The 18585-nt window shown below is 36.1% G+C and overlaps 1 pseudogene; it reads left to right on the top strand.

Moving 5' to 3' along the window:
* The first annotated feature begins 17663 nt into the window (after nt 1-17663).
* On the top strand, nt 17664-18129 carry LOC110309958 (ATP synthase peripheral stalk subunit d, mitochondrial pseudogene; annotated as a pseudogene).
* The last annotated feature ends 456 nt before the right edge of the window (nt 18130-18585 follow it).

The following is an 18585-nucleotide window of genomic DNA, read 5'->3' as shown; positions in this document are numbered from 1 at the left end:
CTCCAGTTAAAGTGAATGTGACTTCCTCTTCTTTTATCCATTTCATTTCTTTCACATGGAGCACAGCTGAATATGCAAGCTAATACTCATACACATAAAATAAAATAGAGAAATGTTGGGGCAGGCCAGCGGCTCACATGTCCGGGTTGGAGCCTGGAAGGCATCTTGGAACTGAAAGGAAAGAGGGAGCCTAGACGAGTTGAGAAATTATGGAACCAAGACAACTAGTCTGCTCAAGGTTCAAATTTTTAATGGTGAACATGCTTTATAAAGGAGAGGGGAAAGCCCATTTCCACCAATTCATCTTTGAAGCCTGGAACCACCTGCAGGTGATGATGTGCAGGATAGGACATAGTCTCTGGAATAGCTCCAGGGGCCTCTCAGCAGGTAGCAGTATCTTGAAGAGGAACCACCAGAGACGTTGGCTGAACAATAGAGTGATCTAGGGAGGAAGGCTCCACCCTAGATAATCTCTTTAGTGGCAACAAGGTCAAGTTCTGGCTCAGCCTGCTTCAAGCTTGTGGGAGGCTACAGAGAAACAACTAAAAATACAAATATCAGAGTGAAATGATTATTATCTTAAAGAACGTTGTTAATTTAAAACTTGAGTCAAAACTTTAAATAATAGTATCACTCCTTGCATATTACCAAAGGGCTTTTATAATACTTGCTTTATATGAAAACATACTTACTTCATGTTCAGAAGATATAGCACATACTTACCGACCCCCACACACATACACACACAGAGTATATTTTCTCCTTTGGAAATAGCACTTTCAATTATGTAACATACATTATTTAAAATAAGAATTAATAATACTTTTGTTGCAAGTTTTGGGTACTTTATAATTTGACAAAAGTGTTATGTCATATTTATCAGTATTCATAGAAGTCAAAGTATTATAATGTGCTTTGTATTCAAGATTTACCAGATTGAAAATAATAAATTATTCTGAGTCATGAAGTTGAAATGTAGTGTCTAGGACAGTAAAAACTAGAAGGGTTTCATTTTGCTCATAAATTTATCAAAGATGGAAACAAAGAACAAAGCTTTGGCATAAAATGAACTAAATAAAAGAAGAGTTGTATAGATAAATGCTATCATGAGTACATTTTGAATTTTGAAATTGCTTTGGTAGATATTAAAAAATCTTAAAATACCATCATGGGAAGAAAAGTTTGCATAGTTGAAAATGTGATTCGAAAATGTATCTGAGAACAGACATCACAATTTCATCCTTTATTCGTGTTCGGTTTGCTGTGCACATTTGTGGGGCAAGGGAAACTGTGCCAACAAACAGAAGAACTGGTGAGGTCAAATCCGATTCAAAAACTCCCGCAGTTCTCATACTTGAGAATGCCCAAGTAGGCATTAGATCCAGTTCCCGGCCAGACTACCCGATCTGGAACGTGTGACTGCAACCTTGACAACCACACACAGATCACAAAAAAGCAAGAGTTCTCCATGCTAATGAGGTATCTAGATAGGCCCAGAGTATTTAGCCAGTGAGCTTCCCTTCCTGGGCATCCCTTCCTGGAAAGGTGTTTTATCTCTCTGGTTCACCCTGAGTACAATGTATGCATCCTTATCAGCCATGAATAAAGCAGTTTGTACACGCAAGGAAAAGATTCATCATGAATTTCCACAGGGAAGGCCCTTGTCATAGAGAGCCACACCTAAATCTCCTTTAGAAGGCCTGTCATCCAGCCCTGCCATATTTTAGCACTCACTCAGAAATAAGCAAGATTCTCTTCCAAACTAGGCTCAGGCAGAGGCCTGAGTGGACCATGGGTCGGGTCAACTCCTCACAATCCTCAGTGTTTGGGTACCCAAGAGTTTGGAAAGCATAACCTATCCCAGCATCATTATTTCTCGACTGGAGAAAAATGGGCTGAGAGCCCCTGAAGTATTGACTGTGTTCTTCCTTCCCTGAATGACATTCCACAAAGTGCTCCAGTCCCACCATCAAGGCAGACATGCAGCCTCTCTATCTCTCATTTTTGCCTCCCCCCCTGATTTAGGCCTTCTGATAACCCAGGAGAGAGGCAGAAACACAGACTGACACACATTTAAGCATATCCTTGTCCTATCACAGATGTCTTCTATTATGGTCTTTCTATGACTTCCTTATGCAATTCCAAGCCACCATGGAGAACTTCCCTCTCCCATTGTCTCTTCAATATGTCAATTATGCTTGAAGTATACTGTATCCTTTCAGTTTCTGGGAACCAATCCTGACCCTCCTAATAGACTTCATCTATCTTATTTATTATTCCTAAATTCATTTTCCTTCATTTATTTCCCAGTCTTATTTTTTATTTTCTCTTCTGTTCGGTCAAATATTTTATCAAAACAACTTAGTTATCTTTAAAAATTGAATACTGACTAAAAGCCTTATTTTTACATTGTTTAGACTACAACTTGCCTTTCAGAGATTATACCCCTTCTTATTAATACTCATTCTGCTGGAATGATACTGTAGAGATTATATAACAATATATGTGTGCATCAATTTTTAAATGAATTAAAATGAATATATTATTGATTCACAGTTAAGATAAATTATCATCGTGGACTTATGAAATAAATATTCCAGAAAGAAGTAAACTAATAAAAATAATCAACTAATAATCTCTAACTAGAAAAATAATTGAAGTTATCACTGAGAAGAATATATTCAGTGAAAGGATGAATTAGACTTTGAGGCATGGCAAATTATGAGAAATTGCAGCAGAAGTTATAACCCTGTTTTGTTGTTGTATCTGTTTGTTTGTTTTTTTGTCTTTGCTACTCAGATACTTTCCTGTAAAAATCTTATGATACAGAGTAAACATAAAGTAATCCTTTCATTTGATTATAGTTACAAAATTTAAAAAAAACATGAAAACAAATTATGAAATAAAGGATGCTGAGATGTATATACATCATTGATTTTGAAAAATCCTCACCATCACAGAAGAATTCAAAAGCTTTACAGTGAAAAACAAATATGAGTTTTAAAGACTTAGGATTCAATAAAGCTGCCCTCAGTATCAGATGGAGGCAGAGTTCTCTGCATTCTGGTGAGAGCTGTGCTCATCAGTCCAGTGATGGCTCAGAGCTGACTCTCTGGGAGGAGACAACAAACTTCACATGGCCTTTCCTGCAGAGTAGATTGTGAAAGACCCATGGACTGACTCTGTTGGAAGCCGCTCAGTGCATCCTGGCCTAGGGTTACATAAGACTTACTACAAAGGCAAATGGAATGTGACTGACATTTTGAAATCAACAGTAAAAGTCCACCATAAAAAGTTGGTGTAGTATGAAGAAAGGCTACTAAGTCGTATGTGAATGCCTTGAACACAGAATTCAGTAAGCCAACATTGAAATAAACTATATTCTAATTACATATACATAAAAAAATCTCATATTATACACAAATACAACTATATGGTGCTATTACGGCTTTTGAAAGCACTTCAAACAATTGGTTAAAATTTTCTAATTTTCCCCATCTTACATTAACAAAATATAGGATGATTCATAATCAATGATTTCAAAAGTAATAAAATAGAAATATAGGACATATTTTTGTTTTCCATTTCATAGCAGAAAGTAGCAATGCCATAATTATATAAAATAAATTGATTAAAATATACTTTATTCGCCGGGTGTGGTGGCACACTTGATGTGCTGATAATATTACAATTTAAAACTTGCAAACCCATCAAACATTACGTCCAATAATATAATGAGGACAGAGAGACTGAAAATAATGACCATTCAGAGTTTGCATATTGCATGGAACTGCCTAAATAGTTGGACTGAGAAAGTTTGGGGCAGTCTTTTTTCTTTTCTTCTTTTTTTTTTTTAATAATGGAGTTTTATGCCATTCAGCCTGTTAGTAGTCAAAAATTCAGTGTTAAGACAAAAAAAGATAGATATAACACACACACACACACACACACACAGTGTGGGTGGGAGATAAAGTTAGATAATTTAGATAACAAACAATTTCTTTCAGTTGAGAACTGATGATATGCAGTTCAGCTAATAATTTCTGAGGCAGAGAAGGGAAGTGTTGAGTCTCTGCACTGCTTGCTCATAAGTAAGCAGGGCATCTTTGAGGCCCATTCAGTTGTACAGAAGAATGATTCTATATAGTAAGATGCATTACAGAACACAAGATGATCTAGAAATTTGTCAGCTTTAAATATTTTCCAAGAGTACCTGGTTTAGTTAAAATTCACAACAGACAGTATATCCAGAGTTTGTGCATGTGCATATAAATTACTATTCTTTTTATCTAGATACTAAGATTCTTAATATTAAATGTATATGTTACTATTTCTTGTTTCTGTAAACATCTGGGAATTGTATCTCTATGAATATAAAAAAAATCTGTGCACACACTATGTATCTATATTTCATAAAAACAAATACAAACAAATGAATATATCATTTATTAATCTTTAATGTAACTTCAAAATCATTGATGTGCCCAAGAGAAGATATTTCATTCTCTGACATTTCCCAAATTTAACATGCATGAAATGGAGAGATTCTCATGATTTACTGCCTAGTACTTCTCTATCTTTATCATGAAGTCTGTGAGAGATGCAATTTAAGGTGAATGCATAAACTGGCCAATTTCATTTTTTCCCCAGCACAGCTCAGACCACTGCCTAGGAAATATATAGTTTGGTAGAGAATGATAAAAAAAATCTGAATTACTGAATAATATTGCAGGCAAAAGTTATTAAAATGTAATCCATATGGCTTTTTAATCTTGAATAATCGGCACCTTTTCCATGCAGCTCTCTGTAACTTAGAAGTATGTATGATTTGTTCTTTGGCACTTACTTAGTTTACTGAAGAACTTCGCTAGTGACCGTGTACATCTCTTGGCACATCTGACAAAACCTAGGGCTGAGTGTGGAGAACCAGTTTGAATGTAGCAAAATGTTCTTGGGTCGTTTTTGCTCTTCTGGAAGAGTTCACTAACAGATGGTGGCTTGTCACTGCTAATGGAGTGTTAGCCTGAAAAACTTCAAGGATCCATGCGGAGTGTGACACCCTTCCCTTCCTCCTTTCAAGCCACCTCACAGAAATAGCCCATAATGACCTTTTTTTTCTTTTCACAGATGATTGTACCTTATGTCGTCTGTTTCCTTCCAAGCCACATCATAGATGTTCTCATCCAAATATGACAAAAGACTTTTCATTGTTTGACAGCTAATCTGTGTACTAAATACTTGCAGCATTGGGCTGTAGTAGAAATGATATAATGGTCAGACATTTTCAGTCCTGAGGTCTGGCCCTAGCTCTGCAAGTCTTGGGCCAGAAAATGCTCCAGCTGTGCATGTCATTGTTCTCTCTGAACATGAGCCTATTGTTTGATCAAACAATAGGCTCAGCTATTATAATATATGATTCCAAATTTTGTAAGCATCAAGAAGGTATCATATTGTCAGTTAACCAGTAAGACCAATTGGGTTATTCTGACTAAAATTTCAACTTCAAATAAAAGGTGCCAATTTGGTTTCTAAGCTAAATATTTGTCAGAAATCCACATCAACATCAGCTCATCTCTATGTATTTAATAATCTGCAATTCATGTAGTTTATTCATTTTGTATAGTTTATTAAAATGACACTACAAATTATAAATAAGTACCCCAAACTATTTAATATGGAGAGGTAAATTCACACTAAAACTCAGGTGACATAAATCTGTTTCCAAATTTGTTTACATCTTAAGCCAGATATAACGATGATACTTCTAAACATATAACATGATGCCTATTATGATGGTCTGAATAAGAAATATGCCCCAGAGGCTCTGGATTTGAGCCCTTGGTTCCCACTGTTGATATTGTTTGAGGACCTCTACTTGGAATAGTCTTGCTAGAGGAAGTACGTCACTGAGAGCAGGCTTTGAGATTAAGTGTCACTTCTTTGTTTTATTGCTTTCTGCCACATGCTTGCAGCTTCCTCCTACTCTGATGATGCCTTCTTCTTACTGAACACCTTTCCCACCATGGCAGACCCTTATCCTTCTGGAACTTTAAGCCCAAATAAACTCTTCCTTCCAAGAGTTGCCAATGTCGTGGTGCTCTCTTTGGCAACAGAAAACTAATATATTTGGTGATTATATAGTGTTGGGGATTTTAAGATAATTTTAAATTTGATGGTATTTACATTTTGCTCATATTACCAGAAAATAAAAGAAGTTAAAATTCTATCTAAGACACAGAGGTAGGGAGTGGTAGGTATGGGTCATTAACAGACAAGTCCTCAGTAGTCAGGGACTTCTACAGTATTTAAGCTAGCCATTCCACTGGAAGTAAAGCTAATTCTATAACTAAAAGCTTATTGAATAATAAAATCCTTACATTAAAGTATGTACATTAGTACTTAAATTTTGCTGTTGGATTCTGTAGCTCTTTTCCATTATTTTCTGCTTGCTACTTCCTGTTTTCTTTCCCCCTTTTTCTTCTCTTTATTACTTTCTTCCTCCCTCTCTTATTCTCTCCCTCAGTCCCTTTCAGTTTTACCTTCCCCCATCACCAAATAAGTGTGTTTTTATTAATATCAGAACACAGAATACAAACATATCTCATCTACACCAATCAATTATCACTGGTAGACATGTGTAGATACTTGTGAATGATATGTAAACATACTCCCATTTGTACCATGAAAAGATAAATAATTTTCAAGTATTTTTAGTTGCTCCCTTTTATGAGTATTTTCACAAATAGTTTAAAGGTCTAAACAAATACATGAGATAATCTCTAATATGGTAATTAAATTAACATGAAACTATGAACATTTCTAAGAATTTGTCAAGTACATTCACATATGCTTCATAATTACTACTTTTGTAATTTATTCCTTTATTTAAATAGCAAATTTTACTATTCTCTTGATTTCTGTAAGTTGCAGGTTTTTCTCAACCATTTCCTTTCATCACACCCTTACCTAACTTTACTATTTTTAAAGTACATTAGTAGTATTAGTTTTCATCATTGACAAGAAAATCGAGTCAAATTCACTCTAATTTTGGGTTGTTTCATTGGGTTTTATCATTTAGGACTTTGCTCTAAATTAGTGGATTATCACATTTCATTTAATCTGTACAATTCCAATTCTTTGATTATAACCAATTCTAAAACCTTAAATTCTTGGATTATAATTTTATAATCATGATAATCAATGAAATTATATTTTGTATTATTCACTCTGTAGCAAACATGTAAATAAAGAATATTAATCCTATCGGTCATGCATTTGTAGTAATCTGAGTAAAAAATCAACAATTACAATTCTTACCCAATATTTCCTTTCCATTCTTTCCCTCTTTACAAACTCTTCAGTATATATCCTTGACTCTTTCAGACCCACAGCATCTCTCCATCCATGGATTTGTGTGTGTGTGCATGTGTGTATGTATACATAAATGCAAGCTCTTTGGTCTGTATAAAATTAAGTGTATGCATGTTTGCAAGGCTGACCATTTGGTATTAGATAAATGATGTGCTTCTCCCTGAGACAGAATAGTTCCCATGCCCTCTGCAACACTTCATTGTCAGTAGTTATTTATTGAGTGTTGAGTTCCCATGGAATGTCTCCCATCTATTTTAGCATGTCTATCAATGTTATCCTTCTTTAGGTCATAATTAAGCATCCATGTTGGTGAGGTTTTATGGGCATACTGTCATTTGTTCCTTGGAGACACAATCTCACAAAAAATACTATACTTTCTTGGCTCTTAAAATGTTTCTGTGCCTTTCTTTTCCATGAGCCTGAAGCCTTGGTTGCAGAAGGTTTTGTTGTTGTTGTTGTTTGTTTTGTTTTGTTTTAATTTTATTATTTTCTTTATTTACATTTAAAATGTTATCCCCTTTATTGGTCTTCCTCTGAAGATCCTCTCCACTTATGCCGTCCTCCCTCCTCCTTCTGATCAACCCACCCACTCCTGAGATTCCTTGCCTTGGCATTCCCCCACTTTGGGACACTGAGCCTTCGTGGAACCAAGAGCCTCTCCTCCCACTGATGACTGACGAGGCCATCCTCTGCTGCATATGTAGCTGGAGCTATAAGTCCCTCCATGTGTACTCTTTGGTTGGTGGTTTAATCCCTGGGATCTCTGGAGATACTAGTTAGTTTATATTGTTGTTCCTCCTATAGAGGTATAAACCCTTTCAACTCCTTGGGTCCTTTCTCTAGCTCCTTCATTTGTGACCCTGTGCTCAGTCCAATGGTTGGCTGAGAGCATCCACCTCAGTATTAATCAGGCACTAATAGAGCCTTTCAAGAGAGAGCTATATCGGGCTCCTGCCATCAAGCACTTGTTGGCATCCAGAATAGGGTTTAAGTTTGGTGATTGTATATGGGATATATCCCCAGGTAGGGCAGTCTCTGGCTGTTTTTTCCTTCAGTCACTGTTCCACACTTTGTCTCTCTAACTACTTACATGGGTATTTTGTTCCTCCTTCTAGGAAGGATCAAACTATCCACATTTAGGTCTTCCTTCTTGAGTTTCATGTGGTTTGTGAACTGTATCTTGTTTATTCTGACCTTCTGAGCTAATATCCACTTATCAGTTAGTGAATATCATGTGTGTTCTTTTGTGATTGGGTTACCTCACTCAGGATGATGCCCTCCACATCGATCCATTTGCCTAAGAATTTAATAGATTCATTGTTTTTAATAGCTGAGTAGTACTCCATTGTGTAAATGTACCACATTTTCTGTATCCATTCCTCTGTTGCGGGACACTGTGTTCTTTCCAGCTTCTGGCTACTATAAATAAGGCTGCTATGAACATAGTGGAACATGTGTCCTCCTTACTGGTTGGAACATCTTCTGGGTGTATGCCCAGGAAATAAGTGGACTCTAAGCACACTAACTCTAAGGGTGTAGCTCTGGCATGCCTAACTTAGCAGTAATCAACAGCTTCCTTTCATTTTTTAAAAAAATAATTTACTGGTTATTTTGTTTATTTACATTTCAAATGTAATCATCCTTTGCAGTCCAACTCCCAATCTCCAACCCCCCTATCCCAATCCCCTTTCTGTCTGCCTCCACAAGGGTGCTAGCCCACCCATCCAACTACTCTGTCCCACCACCCTAACATTCCCCTAATCTGGGGCATCAAGGCTTCACAGGACCAAGGGCTTCCCCTCTCTTTGATGCCAGATAAGGCCATCCAGTGCTACAAATGCGTCTGGAGCCATGCATCCCTCCATGTTTTCTCTTTTGTTTGTAGTTTAGTTCCTAAGGAGCTCTGGGAAGTGCATTTGGTTGATATTGTTGTTTTTCCTATGGGCTTGCAAACCCCTTCAGCTCATTCAGTCCTTCCCCTAACTCCTCCATTGAATTCCCCCTGCTCAGTCCAATGGTTGGCTGCATGCATCCACATCTCTATCAGTAAGGCTCTGGCAGAAACTCTCAGGAGACATCCACCATAAGGGAAATTCAGATCAAAATGACCCTGAGATTACACCTCACACCAGTCAGATTGAGTAAGATAAAAATCTCAGGTGACAGAAGATGCTGGTAAGGATGTAGAGAAAGAGTAGCACCCCTCCACTGCTGATGGGATTGCAAGCTTGCACAACCACTCTGGAAATCATTCTGGAGGAGTTGTTGAGACACAACCAATCTTGAAATCAGTCTGGTGGCTCCTCAGAACAATTGGACATATTACTACCTGAAAACGCAGCCATACCACACCTTAGCATATCTCCAAAAGGTGCTCCAACATATAACAAGGACACATGCTCCACCATGTTCATATCAGTCTTATTAATAATAGCCAGAAGCTCCAAAGAATATAGATGTTCCTCAACAGAGGATTACATACAGAAAATGTGGTAGTTTTACACAATGGAGAGCAGTAACCAAACAGCCTTCTAATTTTACTTGGATCCTAGACCAATCACCACAGGTAAATCATGCCTGGTGCTGAAAACTCAGCCAACTGTATAGGGCTACAGTTATCATAGTGGATGAAGAACTCTTTTAAAACCTGGTAAAGAGATAATGAATTTTACTTCAAAATATATTCACAAATAGTATAAAATGGCAATAGAGTAGTTTAAAATTTAGTTTACTTCAAATGAAAACCAGACCTAGTATCATCATAGCAAAGTCATAATTCTGAAACACTTAACTAGGATTCAACTAGAACAAAACAAGCATATCTCTTAGTCAGCATAGACATTGTATTCTGATATTCGTTTTACTTATTTGCTTTCCTGCTATAATCAAATCTACCCCTTGTGTTTTGACAAGTCAAAGTATCCCAGACAGCTCTAGGTCATACATATGTTGACAGGTATCAATTATAGTGCCATATGGTAGTATATTCAGTTGTGAAATTGTGTATAACAATTTGTGAATATTTATTTACTTAAAATCAACTATATTTTTTTAAATCACAGATATAAGGAAAGATATGAGCTATTCTTCTCATCCTGAAGAGTAGAAGTCTTCAATAATTGTAGTCACTGGAAAAATTATATGTAACTAAATGCAAATTACTTTATAGGTATACTTCATTTCTCTGAAGAGACTGTGCTTAGTAGTTAAAATGAAATCAATACTTCATAATTAGTAAACTGAGATGGTAAAAACAATAACAAGCTAAACATTTAGATAACATTTGAAATTGATTGTTATGGATAATGTTGTTTGTATGTTTGAATATAAATATGTTCTTTAAGAAAACTTATGATGATGAATCATTTACTCATTAGGTTAGAATCCATACAGAACTGTGAAAGATTGCTTTGATTAGCTAAAATGGGTAAGAAACTACCATATGGAAGGAGAGTGAACCCATTCCCTAAGTTTGGGCCATGTTGTTTGTAAAAAGGATGAAGTTATCTAAGTATAAGCTTTCACTATTGATTTCTTTCTGAGTGTAGGTGTGATGTGGCCATATGACTCAAAAGTCTACTCTTAAGCTTTCCCAGTCATGCTTAAGCCAAAATTTGAACTTCAGCAAAAAATTACTCTTCTTTCCTAAAGTTGCTTTCACTAATTTATTTTATCACTAAAAACGAAACTAATAGAGGTATCTTCAAAATTAAGAGTATTTATTTATTAATAGATTTATTAATTAATCTATTTTTCTTAATAGGAAACAAAGATTTGACATGGAAAACTACTTTTAATCTTATATTGAGTTAGTTTCCAGTATGCGTGAATGGTGTGAATTCAGGCAGAGAGTAAAGCATTAGTTGTAATCAGGTATTGTGTAAGATCTGAAACTCTCACATTTTTATCAAAAGTAAATCACAGATATCTTTGTATTGCTTGGAATTACTGAGTTTTATCAAGTGGACAGAGGAAAGTATTTTCAGGGATCCTGAGATTTTAATATTTATGAGAATGCAGAAGATCCACTCAAAGATCTTCTAATTGGCTTAGGGGACTGAACTATATTACCCTTCTCATGTTTGTAGATAACACAACTCTGGTTCTTTGGCCTTGGATCCCCAGATTCCTCAAAAGAAAAAAAAAGTTTATTTGTAGCCCTAAGTAAAATATACTTACAATGTTAATGTGAGTATGGTAACATAATATAAGCAATACCGTGTGTTTTTATTTGTATGTTTTACTTTAGTGTTGCTTTGACAGAACTAATGTAACTTGCTGAACAAGAACAAGAATTTTTTTTTTAATTCTTTAAGCACATCAGAGCTGGGAGGACAAACAGCTCAGTCCATTGGTCAGGAAATAGGAAAATGATTTTGAAACTAGGTCAACCTCATGTTTTTCAACATGTTAGTAGGATAAACATATAGTGATACCATGAAAGGAGTACACTATTCACTATCTTTAGGATGTCATGAAACCATTAATGCTGGAAAGTATCCAGAGGTTTCAAAGCTAATATTTCTTCTTGGAGTAGCTTTTACTAAAAACAAGCCCAGATTTGAATTTTCTACTTCTTTCTATATATCTTTTGTTCCTCTTTTTTTTTTTTTAAACAACAAAGGATTTATTATACAGCACAGAAACATGGTATAGGAAAAGAATTGGAAATCTTGTTTTTAGTCTATGTTACTGGAGTTTATAGAATTTACTTTAGTGGACCCTACTGATCCAGTTTAGGATTCCAAAACACACATAGATGTTATCACCCTATATGCACACGTTGATTAATTCACTTGTTATTGATACTTGTTTTCTTTGAGTTTACTTTTAGACTCTTGTGTGCTTTCAGTAAATGATTAGCACAGCACACATACATTACTCTGAATTAGGAATTGGAAGAGCACATAAGATGATTAAAGCTATATGATTAGCTTGTTTTACAAAACCTGATTACACAGAAAGCTCACAGTATAGTAAGGTTGTTGACAATACTTGGTGAAAGGCAGGTTAAATAAAAACAGGCTAAATACACAGTAGGGAAACAGATTGAGTATAAAGTTTCAAATGACCTCAAAGAATGCATGACATTCTATTTTACCCCTTTCTCTGGTGGTTGAGTTTCCTTTGTTGAATATTATTGAAAGAATGCTTTTAGCATACAATTGAAACCATATAACTAAGACCCATGGGCATCTTCCAAAGAAAGGGGGACAAAAGGTTTCTGAATAAAAGTGAGGGAACCCTTCTTTTGTAAACCAGTTTAAGAACAACATGAAGAGCAACTGCCTTACAGCTGTACTAATTACTGTCAATTTAAAGAAGGTAAACAGTTTTCTACTTTTTCTTACAAATCATTTTTTATATAATATATTCTGATCATGCTTTTCCCCATTCCAACCTCCTCACCTACCAAACTCCATGTCCTTTCTCTCTCTCTCTCTCTCTCTCTCTCTCTCTCTCTCTCTCTCTCTCTCTCTCTCTCTCTCTCTTAGAAAACAAACAAGCAAACAAAAAATAGGCCAAAAATAAGCAAGCAAACAAACAAACAGAACCAAGAAACTGACAGAGACACACAGTCACATACACAGGTATGTGAGTAACAAAACCAAAGAAAACAAAATTTATCAAGGCCTTTCCACTAACCCAGGCCTACAGACAACACTAGAAGGATGATAACTCAATAAGGCTAACCACACTCAAGAAAACACAACAAATAAGTAATTTCACATCATTGAAACCAATAAAAGAGAAACACACACACACACACATACACACACACACACATACACACACACACACACACACACACACACACACACACACAAATAAGCTACTTCCACCAACATCAAAATAACAGGAAGTAACAATCATTGGTCATTAATTTCTCTCATCACTAATGAACTAAATTTCCCAAACAAAACACACAGACTACCAAATTGGATGTGAAACTGTATCCATCATTCTACTGCATACAAGAAATATATCTTAACAATAGATAAATATTACCTCAGAGTAAAGGGCTGGAACAAAGTTTTCCATGAAAGCAAATGGACTGAAGAAGCAAGCTAGAGGAGCCATTTTAATAATGAATAAAATAGACTTTTAACTAAAAGTAATTAAAAGAAATGGGGAAGGCTATTTTATACTCATCAAAGGAAAAAAAAAAACACCCAAAAGACATTTCAGTTCTGAATATCTATGTGCCAAATGCAATAGCACCCACATTTGCAAAAGAAATACTACTAAAGCTTAAAAATGCATTGAACCTCACACATTAATAGTGGGAGACTTCATCATCCCACTGTCACCAATGTACAGTTCATCAAGACAGAGACTAAACAGAAAAATAATGAAACTAACAAAGGTTATGATTCAAATGGACCTAAGAGTTATCTATAGAACATTTCACCTAAATAAATAATGATATACTTTCTTAAAGGTACTCCATGAAACCTTCCCCCAAATTGAACATATACTCGTTCGAAAAGAAAGCCTTCATCAGATATAAGAAGACTGAAACTACCACTTGCACCTTATCAGATCTTCATGGATTAAAGTTAAACTTTTCAGGAACAACAGAAAGGCTACAAACTCTACAACTCTTTACTGGGTTAGGGAAGAAATAAAGAGAAAAAATACATTCTAAAAGTCAATGAAAATGAGGAAACAACATAATAAAATGTGTGCAACACTATGAAATCAGTGCTAACAGGAAAGTTTACAGAACTAAGTGTACTCATAATGAAATGAAAGTTCTCATACAACAAATTAAAAGTACACCTGAAGGCTATATAAAGAAAGGAAGCAAACACACCCAGGAGGAGTAGAAAGCAAGAAATAAGGAAACTCAGGGCTGATATCAATCAATTAGAAACAATGAGAACAATATAAAGAATCATAAAGCCAAGAGCTTTTTCGTTGAGAAAGTAAACAACATAGACAAACTCATAGGTAAACTTACTAAACAGCAGAGAAACAGTACCCAAATTAACAAAATCTGAAAGGAAAAGGGAAATAACAATTGATACTGAACAAATTCAAAAGATCATTAGTTCTTCTTTCCAAAGTGTGTACACCACAAGATCGGAAAATCTAAATGTAGTGGATGGTCTTCTACAAAGACACAAATTATCAAAGCTGAATGAAGATCAGGTAAACAGTCTGAATAGTCCTAAATAGAAGCTGTCATTGAAAGACTCTCTCTCTCTCTCTCTCTCTCTCTCTCTCTCTCTCTCTCTCTCTCTCTCTCTCTCTCTCTCTCCCACACACACACCCCCACAGGCACACGCACCCCCACAAACACAGCCAAGGACCAGAAGGTTTTAGTGCAGAATTCTACCAGACTGTTAAAGAAGAACTAGTACCAACACCCCTGAAACCATTCCACACTATAGACACAAAATGAATATTGACAAACTTTCTATGATGTCAAAGTCACCCTGATACATAACACTACATAACGACTGTACAAAGAACAAGAATTTCAGTCCAATTTTCTTTATGAACATTGATGCAAAAATACTAAATAAAATACTCACAAATCAAATCCATAAACACATCCAAGACATTATCCACTATGGTCAAGTAGGCTTCACCCCAGGATCCAGGGATGATAAAATATATGAAAATACATCAACATAATCCATCATGTAAACAAACTGAAAGAAAAAAAAAACCACAAGATCATCACTACATGCCAAAAATAAAGTTTGACACAATCCAGCACAACTTTGTGATAAATGTACTATAGAAAGCAAAAATACAAGGAGCATATATAAATACAATAAAGGCAATAGACAGTAAGCCAATAGTTAACATCAAACTAACTGGAGAGAAACTTAAAATATTTCCACTCAAATAAGGGACAAGATAAGCCTATCCACTTTCCCCCATCTCTTGAATACAGTACTTAAAATTCTTACTAGAAGAATAAGACAACTCAAAGTGATTAAGGAGATATAAATAGGGAAAAAGTCAAAGTACTGTTATTCCCAAATGATATGGTACTTATGCACATGTGCCCACAAAACATTTATCAGATAACTCCTCCATCTAATAAACACCTTTAACAAAGTGGCTGGATTCCAAATTAACTCAGAGAAATCAGTAGCCCTCCTCTAGTCAATAGATAATCAGGCTGAGAAAGAAGTTAGGGTAACAATACTCTTCACAATAGTCATAAATAATATAACATATCTGGGTGTGACTCTATCCAAATGAGTGAAATACTTGTATGACAAGAAGTTCAAGTCCTTGAAAAAAACTGAGGAATATATCAGAAGATGGAAAGATCTCCCATGCACATGAATGGTAAGGATTAAAATAGTGAAAATGTACATATTACCAAAGCAGTCTACAGATTCAGGGCAATCCCATCAAAATTCTAACACAATTTTTCACAGATCCTAAAAAAAAAAAACCACCAAAAAACAAAAAACAATTCTCAACTTCAAATGGAAAAACAAAAACACAGGATAGATAAAACAATCCTGAACAATAAAATAACTTCAAGGGGTATCACTATCAGTGACTTCAACAATTACTACAGAGCAACAGTTATAAAAGCTGCATGTAATTGGTATAAAAACAGAAAAGTGGATCAATGGAATTGAATCAAAGACAAAGAAATACACCCACACAACTACAGACACTTAAATTTTGACAAAGAATCCAAAACAATACAATGGAAAAGGGAGATCATCTTCAACAAATGGTGCTAGTCTAACAGTACTCCTGCTTGTGGAAGAATGCAAATATATCTATATTTATCACCCTGCACAAAACTCAAAACTGAATAGACCAAAGACATCAATGTTAAATTCAATACTAAATGTAAAAGAACAGAAAGTAGGGAATAGTGTCTAACTTGTCAGTACATGAGGCAACTTCCTGAACAGAACACCAAGGGCTCAGGCACTGTCATGATTTGAACATGTTTGGCCCAGGGAGTGGCACTATTTGGAGATGTGGCCTTGTTGAACTAGGTGTGTCCTTATAGAAGCTTTATTTATAATAGCCAGAAGCTGGAAAGAACCCAGATATCACTCACCAGAGGAATGGATACAGAAAATGTGGTACATTTATACAATGGAGTACTACACAGCTATTAAAAACAATGAATTTATGAAATTCTTGACAAATGGGTGAATCTGGAGGATATCATCCTGAGTGAGGTAACCCAATCCCAAAAGAACACACATGATATGCACTCACTGATAAGTGGATATTATCCCAGAAGCTCAGAATATTCAAGATATAATTCACAAAACACATGGAACTCAAGAAGAAGGAATACTAACGTGTGGATACTTTGGTCCTTCTTAGAAAGGAGAACAAAATACCCATATAAGGAGTTACAGAGACAAAGTATGAAGCAGAGACTGAACAAATGATCATCAAGAGACTGTCCTACCTGGAGATCCATCTCATAAGCAACCACCAAAACTAGGCACTATTGTGGATGCCAACAACAGCTTGCTGACAGGAGCCTGAAATAGCTGCCTCTTGAGAGGCTCTGCCAGTGCCTGACAAATACAGAAGTAGATGCTCACAACCATCCATTAGACTGAGTACAGGGTTGCCAATGAAGGAGCTAGAGAAAGTACCCAAGGAGCTCAAGGGTTTTGTAGTCCCATAGGTGGAACAACAATATGAAATAACCAGTATATCCAGAGCTCCCTAGGTCTAAACCACCAACCAAAGAAAACACATTGTGGGACTCATGGTTCTAGCTGCATATGTAGCAGAGGATGGCCTAGTAGGTCATCAATAGGAGGAGAGGCCCTTGGTCCTGTGAAGATTATATGCCCCAGTATAGGGGACTGCCAGGGTCGGGAAGCAGGAGTGGGTGGTGTGTAATGTTAGGGGGTGTTATAGGGGGGTTTTGGAGGAGAAATTAGGAATAGGGATAACATGAAATGTAAATAAAGAAAATATCTAATAAAAATAGGTGTGTTACTGTGGGCGTGGGATTTAAGACCCTCATCTTAGCTGCCTGGAAGTCAGTATTCTGCTAACAGTCTTCAGATGAAGATGTTGAACTCTCAGCTATGCTTGCACCATGCCTTCATGGACATTGCCATGTGCCTGCCTTAATGATAATGAACTGAATTTCTGAACCTGTAAGTCAGCCCCCATTAAGTGTTGTCATTTATAAGACTTGCATTGGTCATGGTGTCTTTTCACAGCAGTAAATCCCTAACTAAGACATGCACTAAGGTCAAGAATTAATAAATGTTTTCCGGTTGCTGTAGACAGCACTCTACCAGGCGTTGGTGTAGTTTCACAAGATGGCTGGGCATAAACTTGCTCTAAAAACCATTTATTGGAAAGCTTTTGGGGAGATCATACCCCCAAACCAGAGGACAGTTGCAAAGTCCTGGAATGAGACACTCCATAGCTGGTTGGCTAATCTGTCTGAGAAACCACCAGCAATTGACTGGACTTACTACGAGGCCAATATGGCTAAGGCCAGCATTGTGGATAATTTTGCAAAGAACTGGAATGCCTTTAAGATCCCTGTGCCTGAGCATAAATACATGGTAGGCAATGAGGAGTAGGATGTGAAGAACTGTGCTGAGTTCGTTTATGGATCTCAGGTCTGGATCCACAAATATGAGAAGCAGCTAGAGACAATGAAGAACATAATTCCCTTTGACCAGTTGACCACTGATGACTTGAATGACGTCTTCTCAGAATCTGAGATAGACAAGAAATACCCATACTGGTCCCCACTAGCCCATTGAGAATCTATGAAGCAGGCCAAGAAATAAAACATATATGTAGTGAAAAAAAAAGAGTCAATAAATAGGACCTCATGAAATTGAAAAGCTTCTATAAGTCACAGGACATTGTCATTAGGACAAAACAGTAGCCTAGAGACTGGGAAAAGATCTTCACCAATACTACATTTCACAGAGGGCTAGTATAAAAACTACATAAAAACTCAAGAAGCTAGTCTCCAACAAAACAAATGGCAAAATTAAAAAAACAAAACAAAACAAAAACAAACAAACAACAAAAAAAAAACCTAAACAAATAAACAAAAAAATACAGGTGACAGAGTTAAGCAAAAAATTCTCAACAGAGGATTCTCAAATAGCCAAGAAGCACCTAAAGAAGTGTTTAATGTCCTTAGTCATCAGGGAAATACAAATCAAAACAACTCTGAGATTCTACTTTACCTCCATAAGATTGGCTAAGATCAAAATC

The sequence above is a fragment of the Mus caroli genome, unplaced genomic scaffold (assembly GCF_978045245.1).
Source record: "Mus caroli unplaced genomic scaffold, Mus_caroli_1 scaffold_12, whole genome shotgun sequence".
Classification (NCBI taxonomy): Eukaryota; Metazoa; Chordata; class Mammalia; order Rodentia; family Muridae; genus Mus; species Mus caroli.
The sequence above is the reverse complement of the archived record's forward strand: the minus strand, read 5'-3'. Positions and strand labels throughout refer to the sequence as shown.